Consider the following 8,721-nt stretch of genomic DNA (forward strand, 5'->3'; position numbering starts at 1 on the left):
TACCGACTCCAGGAAAGCCGCAAAAATCTAATATATTTATAGTGTCATACCCTTACGTCTGGCAGGATCCGGATGATAGGTCAATAATGTATAAATTGAAACCAAAGGCCAACATGCACAATGTCGGTATTGGCAAAAGGTCGACACAAGCAATATGTTCACAGCAAAATTGTTGACGCATGAAAAGGTCAACATCTTTTTTACTGGGCGCAGTAATAACAGAGCGAGGTACCTAACCCGAAGTAACACGTCGACCTTTTTAGGTGTCAATCTTTTCCATTCTGACCTTTTGCTGGTGTCAACCCTATTGATGGTCGACAGACTCTGTTTTTCCTTTGATCCAAATCCATCTAGGTCAACACCATATGGTAGACATGCATATGGTAGATGACACCAAAAAGTCGACATTATTTAATGTTCGACATGGCAATGGTTGACACGTGAAAAGGTTGACATATGTTTCTTGGAATGTTTTCCTTTTTGAACATTTGAGACCTACTCCCTCTGGACAGCCATTGGACCGGTACCAGACTGGTACTACAGACCAAGGAGAACATTTTCTAAGATTGCTGATCATGGGCAATCCCGTGTACGAACGGGTATGACCAGGATTGGCCTGAAAAAAAAAGGCCTATGAACTCAGCTCAGCTCAACTACTTAGCTCAGGATTCATATTTTCCAATGTCAAACTTATTCGTATTTGGCTGACAAGTTTTCTGGCAGACAAATAAGGATGAGCATGAAGCATCACATGGATCAGCCAGATTTGTGCTTCTCTGTGTAAAAATAAGAAAAAATAAATAAATAAATAAAAAAACTAAGTGGCACTCTATCTTGACACTTGTCCAGTAGAATTCGAAATGGGTTCCTGTTAACAAAAAAAAAAATTATACTCACTCATCTCCCAGCATTGAACTCATCCTCTTTGGTCCGCAAGTGTGTTTACAGTACACTTGCAGCTCCTCCCCGAGAATTAGGAATTTGTTAGTGACATTAGTATCTGGGACTTCCCTCAGCCTGTCAGGAGCGGGTACCGGGGGAGCTCCGCACCTGATAGGCTGTGCGCTGCTCCAAAGACGCGCCTGTTGTGAATTTATCATGGGCGTCTATGGCCGGTTCACGCCATCAAAGCCTATGTTAAAGTTTGGTACTTGTGTAGTTCCACGGCGCCAGCATGGCGCCGTGCTACTTCCGGATGTACGCTCGCCACAAAATATGTCCAAAAACGTAACTTAACTCCATGCCAACATGGATAGTTCATACCTCCACTATCCATGTTGGCATAGAGTTGATTTTAAATAGCGTGGCGAGCGTAGCGTGCCACCGAGCCCGCAGCGTGGGCGAGCGAAGCGTGGGCGCCGTGAAACTACACAAGTACCTAAAGTTTTAACATAAGCTCCCCCGAAATCCACTCCCAATAAGCTGAAGGAAGAACCAGTGAGTGACATCACTGAGAATTCCTTCATTCGTAGCGAGAAGCACCCCCCTACCAATCCCCCCCCCCCACACACACTCCTAGGAGCCTTCCGTGGAAATAATTAGTAAATTATTTATCGATCTGAGATTTATATAGTCTTTATTCCTTAGGTTCCCCAAGGCAGATGTACAGTGGCATATGTATGGTTAGAAAAGTCTCAGAGGGAGAGTAAGACATAGACGAGTTGGTGATTTCTCAATGTCAGTATGATACATAGGAGAGGGACTTGCACTGGACCTCCGGACGTAGGCCCAGTTGCCTCTTTTGCTCCTCCTATCCTGCCTCCGTTCCCCTCCGTTCCCACTTATCCTATCGTTTTTCGTTCATCCACCCACCTCCTTTTAGTCTGTTAACTCTTATGAGTAGGGTCCTCCTTCCTCATGTACTCACCCTACCTCATTACCTCACCTGTGCTCCTGTCCTGTTCTTCCCTTCCTCTACTTCATCTTCAGTCTCCTCGACTATTTTGACACCTACTTCAGAACTGATGCTGATTTTAGTTCTACCAGCTATACCCCTATGTATGCTGTATTTTATCAACACACCCTGTACGTTACCTTGTCATTTGTTTTTTGTTTGCTATGTACGGCGCTGCGGACACTTTGTGGCGCCTTATAAATAAACAAACTACTACTACTACTCTGTCACATGGCAGGATGACAATGACAGCCAGTCTAGAAGTGGGGCAGTGTTTATATTTTACAAGTCCCTGGAACCCGGCAATAAAATATCACGTCCTTGGTTACATGGCAGGCAAACATTTCACACAAATCTCCATGCCAAAAATGAAGGAAAATGTGACGTGACTCATGGATGGGAGGATTCCAATCACTTCTTATAGAGCTGTATTTGCACGATACCTAGAACATTAGGAAGAACAATAATAATATTATTAATAATATTTATCTGCTGGCCGGTTACTGCACCACTGCCTATGGCACATGTACAATCAGGGAGTTATAATCCTGGCATGAATTCCACAACGGGACAGCACAGAGGCCCTTATTCTAGTTCCTTCGGTCCTCGGCGTGTTCGCACCAGGGACTGATGGTGTATCACTGTGTATATGCGCATGTTCGAGGCTTCTGTGTGGGCACCTTCGCTGACCTGCACAGTTGGCGTTGCGCCCGCACAGTGGGGGGGCAGGAAGGGGGCGGAGGTGGTGTTGGGACATGGGAACGCCCAGCGTTTCAGGCATCTGTATTGGCATAGAGATTATAATAGTGTGCCAAGCGAAGCGAGGCACCGAGTCCTAAGCATGGGGCACGTGTTACTCTAACTGTTGGTCCATGTTGACACACAAAAAACGTGAAAAACTGGTTTTGGCTTTTTCCTGTGTCAACCGTTCCAATGTGGACCTTTTGCTTGTGTCAACCTTTTGACAATGTCAAGCTAGTCCATGTTGACTCTTTTCACGTGTCAACCTTTTGCCCATCAACCAATAGTGTTCGGCCAAGGCACCATCAAGCTAACAATACACACCTCTACATATTTTACATTTTGGAAAGGAAATATCCGGGTTAGGGATTAGGGTGTACAGTCTAGCTACACCCCAACCACCCAGTCCCACGGGGATATAGTATGTAATGTATGTGATTTGACAATAGACACTTGAACTAGCACCCCCCCCCCCCCCCCCCTCACTTGCCCTCATTATGGGTGCTTGCTTTATCTGTCTGCGTATAAGAGCCGGCAATGCGATATATAAGACTGGATAAATGTATTTATATAACATGCCAGAATTAGGGAGGTCAGGGGCCCATTTGATGAGGTCACTGTGACGTGATTGAGCGGCTCAAATTGTAGGCCCCAAATTGTGCTTAAGGCCTCGCTTTTTACTCAATGCCGAATTGTAGGGTTTAGTAGAAGTGAATTGTTCGGGTTACCGGTGCGCTTAGGACCTTATTCGGGTCCGTACGCCGGCCTGCACACATACAGTATGCACGGGCCGATGCTTGCGCTTTTCGCATGTACACTTATGTATAAAACATCCATTCGCAGCCAGTGCCAACGTACGCGCCTTGCGAATGGTGGGTCATTCGCAAAGAGGGATCTGGTACACTCGCAAGGATGCAAATTCACCAGAATAACTCCCTGAGTGTTTATCTGCATTTGTGACACTACAAGTCTCAGCAAGTCAGTACCTCTTATGTATAAAATTAGGGTGTGCAGTCCAGTGCACACGGCAATATCATAACCTGCACTCTTCCCCCGATTTAGGGCCCGCCAGGCTGTGACGGCTGCAGGTAACACTGCATACCTCCCAACTGTCACGATTACAGCGGGACAGTACCGATTTTCGGGTCCTGTCCCGCTGTCCCACCCGCGGCAGGTATTGTCCCGCTGCGGGGGTGGCAGTTGGGAGACCCCCCCAATCTAATAGAATAGACGTTGTGCGCATGCGCACAGCGTCTATTCTCGTATGAAAATGAGGTCGCGGCTAATTAGCATAAGCCGCGCCTTCATTTGCATACGCCCCGCCCCCTATTTCACCAACACAGAAGTTGGGAGGTATGTAACAGGTATCTGTGGGGTCAGTCTCTGGTAAATAACGTCGCCTCCTGTCTGAATGCGCTTCTTTGTCTGTGGGGATAGAAGCTACTGTATGGGACAGTGCGAGAACCAACTATGCTGACGGACTTCATTCCACGCATTGTCATGTAGACATTCCTGAGCGAAGCCACCTGTCTGGTTTTACAGAAACCCCCCTCACTGCACCTCCCACCCCCTGTCCCAGGCTGCTACTGTACGACAGGTTTATCCATCACTAAAACTGCCCCAAAGATGTATAAACAAGATACAGCTGTACTGAAGTGCTACGCTGGGTACACAATATGTCATTAAAAAAAAAAAAATGCCTATTAACGATATTGTTAACAATATTATCGTGGTATCGCCTAATGTGTGCGCTCAATGTTGTTAACGATGTGCGCTCCTGCGGATCGGTGATGTCATCAATGACTGCCTGTTCAGCGGGTGGCCAGGTGACGTCCCTGTACAGCATCGTTACCGATATATATCATTTGTCTGGGAGTGCAGTCGATAACAATCATCGAACAATGCTGCGAATCCAATAGTGTGTACCCAGCTTTACACATTAGACAATATATCATTAACGATATAACCCATAATGATATATCGTTCATATCGTCCAGTGTGTACACTCCAGATCATAAACAAAGTTACTGAATCATAATGTTAACGATATCGTTCAGTATGCATGCATTAGATTGTTCGCCCGGGAGCACACCCGTTATCGTCCAAGAAAGAGGACAGCTGTCCATGACTATGGTGTAACAGTGTAATGTGGGCTAGGTGACATGAGGGAGATTGCTAGACTAATGATGGAGAGAGGGAGATTGCTGCTATGTCAGGGAGTCTCCTGCAGAACGCAGGAGGGGAGGTAACTGTGATGTAACAGTGTAATGTGGGCTAGGTGACAGGAGGGAGATTGCTAGACTAATGAGGGAGAGAGGGAGATTGCTGCTATGTCAGGGAGTCTCCTGCAGAACACAGGAGGGGAGGTAACTATGATGTAACAGTGTAATGTGGGCTAGATTACATGAGGGAGATTGCTAGACTAATGAGGGAGAGAGGGAGATTGCTGCTATGTCCGGGGGTCTCCTTCAGAATGCAGGAGGGTAGGTAACTATGATGTAACAGTGTAATGTGGGCTAGGTGACATGAGGGAGATTGCTAGACTAATGAGGGAGAGAGGGAGATTGCTGCTATGTCAGGGAGTCTCCTGCAGAATGCAGGAGGGGAGGTAACTATGATGTAACAGTGTAATGTGGGCTAGGTGACATGAGGGAGATTGCTAGACTAATGAGGGAGAGAGGGAGATTGCTGCTATGTCAGGGAGTCTCCTGCAGAATGCAGGAGGGGAGGTAACTATGATGTAACAGTGTAATGTGGGCTAGGTGACATGAGGGAGATTGCTAGACTAATGAGGGAGAGAGGGATAATGCTACAAATGTAACACAAATCCGCAAAAGATTCAAGGGGGTATTTATAAGCATGGGGAGAGATAATGCACTGACCAATCAGCTTTTAACTGTCATTTTACAGGATGTGTTTTCAAAATGACAGCCAATTGCTTTTGCGCTTTTCTCTCGCCATGCTGTAACAAATACATCCCTTATAAACACTAAAAATGTTACAAACGTAATAAAACAACACAATAATCATGATTACACCAAATCATTCCCACACTCACAGCACATTATAGACAATTATACACAGCTTAGCTGTAAATGGTAACTCATTGGGAACATAAACACGAGAACAGAACCGGTGCCGCGCGTCAGCCGTCGGTGGATAAATAAAACACTGGCAGGAATTGGAGCGTGGTAATTGTGCCAGATTAATGTATTGTTATGGCAGCTAATCAGGCGATGGCACCCTGAGGTGGCTGGAGGGTCTGGTGGCACCAGGCTGGGGTGTACTGCAGGTGTGGAATAGCTCATAGACCATGCCTAGGTCGACAGTCATTAAGTCAATGGCAAAAGGTCGACATGTGAAAAGGTTGGCATGAGTTTCTCACGCTTTGCTCATCATACTTCGGGCTGTTCCCATAGATGGTAAAGTATAAAAAAGGGGGACAGAAAACACCTCATATTGACTACGTCGACCATTGTCATATCAACTCTTTGCTTGTGATAATCTTTGTCATTTAAGACCTAGGCAGTGTCTGTCAGCCATCCGGATACCCACATATGGGTTGGGGTCATTTGGTCTACAGCCTGATGGTCGACAGTCATTAGGTTAACATGGGGAAAAAATTGACAGGGGTCTAGGTCGACATGGTAAAAGGTCGACATGGTTATAGGGTGAAAGGTCATTAGTTCGACAGGTCATTAGTTCGACAATGTCTAGGTCGACAGTCAAAATGTCGACATGGGGTTTTTCACTGGTTTTTTACCTGAATATCAACACAGCAGACATGGACACAGTTTAAAGTGCACCACATCGCTTGCTATGCGTCGGGCACGGTGCCTAGCTACGCTCGGCACACTATTTTATTCTCCCACCACACCCTAGTGGATGGTAGGGCATGAAATACCGCCTGTCGGCACATGTTGGCTCAAGAAACAGTGGAAAAACCCCATGTCGACCTTTTGACTGTCGACCTAGACACTGTTGAACTAATGACCTTTCGACCTACAACCATGTCGACCTTTTTGCACGTCGACCTTGTGCTGTGATTGCAAAGTTTAATTGCAGTGTAAAAACAAAGCAGCCAGTATTTACCCTGCACAGAAACTAAATAACTTCTCCAAATCTAACTCTCTCTGCACATGTTACATCTGCCCGACCTGCAGCGCAGCATGATTTTGCTCATCTGCAAAAATTCCAGCCTTGCTAACAGGTCTGAATGAGTCCCTCCTTCCCCGCTCCATCCTACGTGCATGTCGCTGCTGCTGAATACACTTCAGCAATGTACCCCAGAAGCCTCCTGTGGTTCTGCCCTTACGCCTGACCCGTGACGGTTCTATCACTGAGTATATTTTCTGCAATCTGCAGGCGGTAAGAGAAAGATCTACAACAATTACTGGTAATGGGGCTGCTAATAATGTAACAGAACAAATGTCACCGAATGGCCGCCACTGGCGCAGCTAAATGCGATCAGCAGTAAATGACTTGCCGCTGGCCATGTAATGAGTACAGACTGGGCTGCGCCATCGCAGGGCACCTGCAGTATAAGTAGATTTATGTAGGGAAAGAGCGCAGCCGGGCAGAACGGATTGTGACAAAATCCAGCTTGTAGCCCAAATCTCTCCGGCAGCCGACGGAACATGTGCAGCGGGACCTTGGCGTTGCATGGGGGACAGGATGAGGGGGTGGCGGGACCAATCTGTGTGACCAGTCAATACCCATAATCCCTTATTAGCATATAAAATTATCCATATATAGAAAATAAAAGTTTAATGTCTGCATTGTAGGAATTTTGGCTCAGACAGGTTCACTCCATTAGATGTGTGGGGGCTTATTTACTAATAACTAAGATTAGAGTCAGGAGGGATAGCGTTGCCGGACCATACAATGCTGCCTATTCCCGGACATTGTATAGTCCAGGAACACCACCCTGGACTCCACTCTTAATTAAAGGACTGTCTGGAGTAATCCCGGACGGGTGGTAACTTTAATACCACAACCCCTGCCTGCACACCACCTTCTGCCTGCACACCACCCCCTGCCTGCATACCACTTACTGCCTGCACACCACCTCCTGCCTGCACACCACCTTCTGCCTGCATACCACCTCCTGCCCGCAGACCACCCCCTGCCTGCATACCACTTACTGCCTGCACACTGCCTCCTGCCTGCACACCAACCCCTGCCTGCATACCACCTTCTGCCTGCACACCACCCCCTGCCTGCATACCACTTACTGCCTGCACACTGCCTCCTGCCTGCACACCAACCCCTGCCTGCATACCACCTTCTGCCTGCACACCACCTCCTGCCTGCACACCACCTTCTGCCTGCATACCACCTCCTGCCCGCAGACCACCCCCTGCCTGCATACCACTTACTGCCTGCATACCACCCCCTGCCTGCACACCACCCCCTGCCTGCACACCACCCCCTGCCTGCACACACCCCCCCCCCTGCCTGCATACCACCTCCTGCCTGCACACCACCGTGGCGTGCGGTGGGATGAGGCAGGTGAGGCACAGCCTTTGTTGTCATACTAACGTATACGCCAGAGTTTTGAGTTTATAAAGTATGTCAAAAATATAAAGAATCTATATAAAAAATCTTATTTTATTATTCTAATAATTTTTATAGTGAAAACTCTGGAGTAAAAAGTCTATCGCAGGTGAGGCAGTGCCTCCCCTGGCTACCTTTTCTGCACATCTCTTTTTAAAACTCAGCAAATCTCCAGCAGTGTATACTGCTGCACTTGTGTATAATGCCCACATGTACCCCATGGCTCATATATTGTGTGCAAATCTGGCTCTGGTACTTGCCAGGGACACCTCATCCATTTACCTCACTGCACGTCCTGTGACCACCCCCTGCCTGCACACCACCTCCTGACTGCACACCACCCCCTGCCTGCACACCACCCCCTGCCTGCACACCACCCCCTGCCTGCACACCACCTCCTGCCTGCATACCAACCCCTGCCTGCACACCACCTCCTGCCTGCACACCACCCCCTGCCTGCACACCACCCCCTGCCTGCACACCACACCCTGCCTGCACACCACCTACTGCCTGCACACCACCCCATGCCT

Source organism: Crinia signifera, chromosome 2 (assembly GCF_055691185.1).
Source record: "Crinia signifera chromosome 2, ASM5569118v1, whole genome shotgun sequence".
In the NCBI taxonomy this organism is placed as follows: Eukaryota; Metazoa; Chordata; class Amphibia; order Anura; family Myobatrachidae; genus Crinia; species Crinia signifera.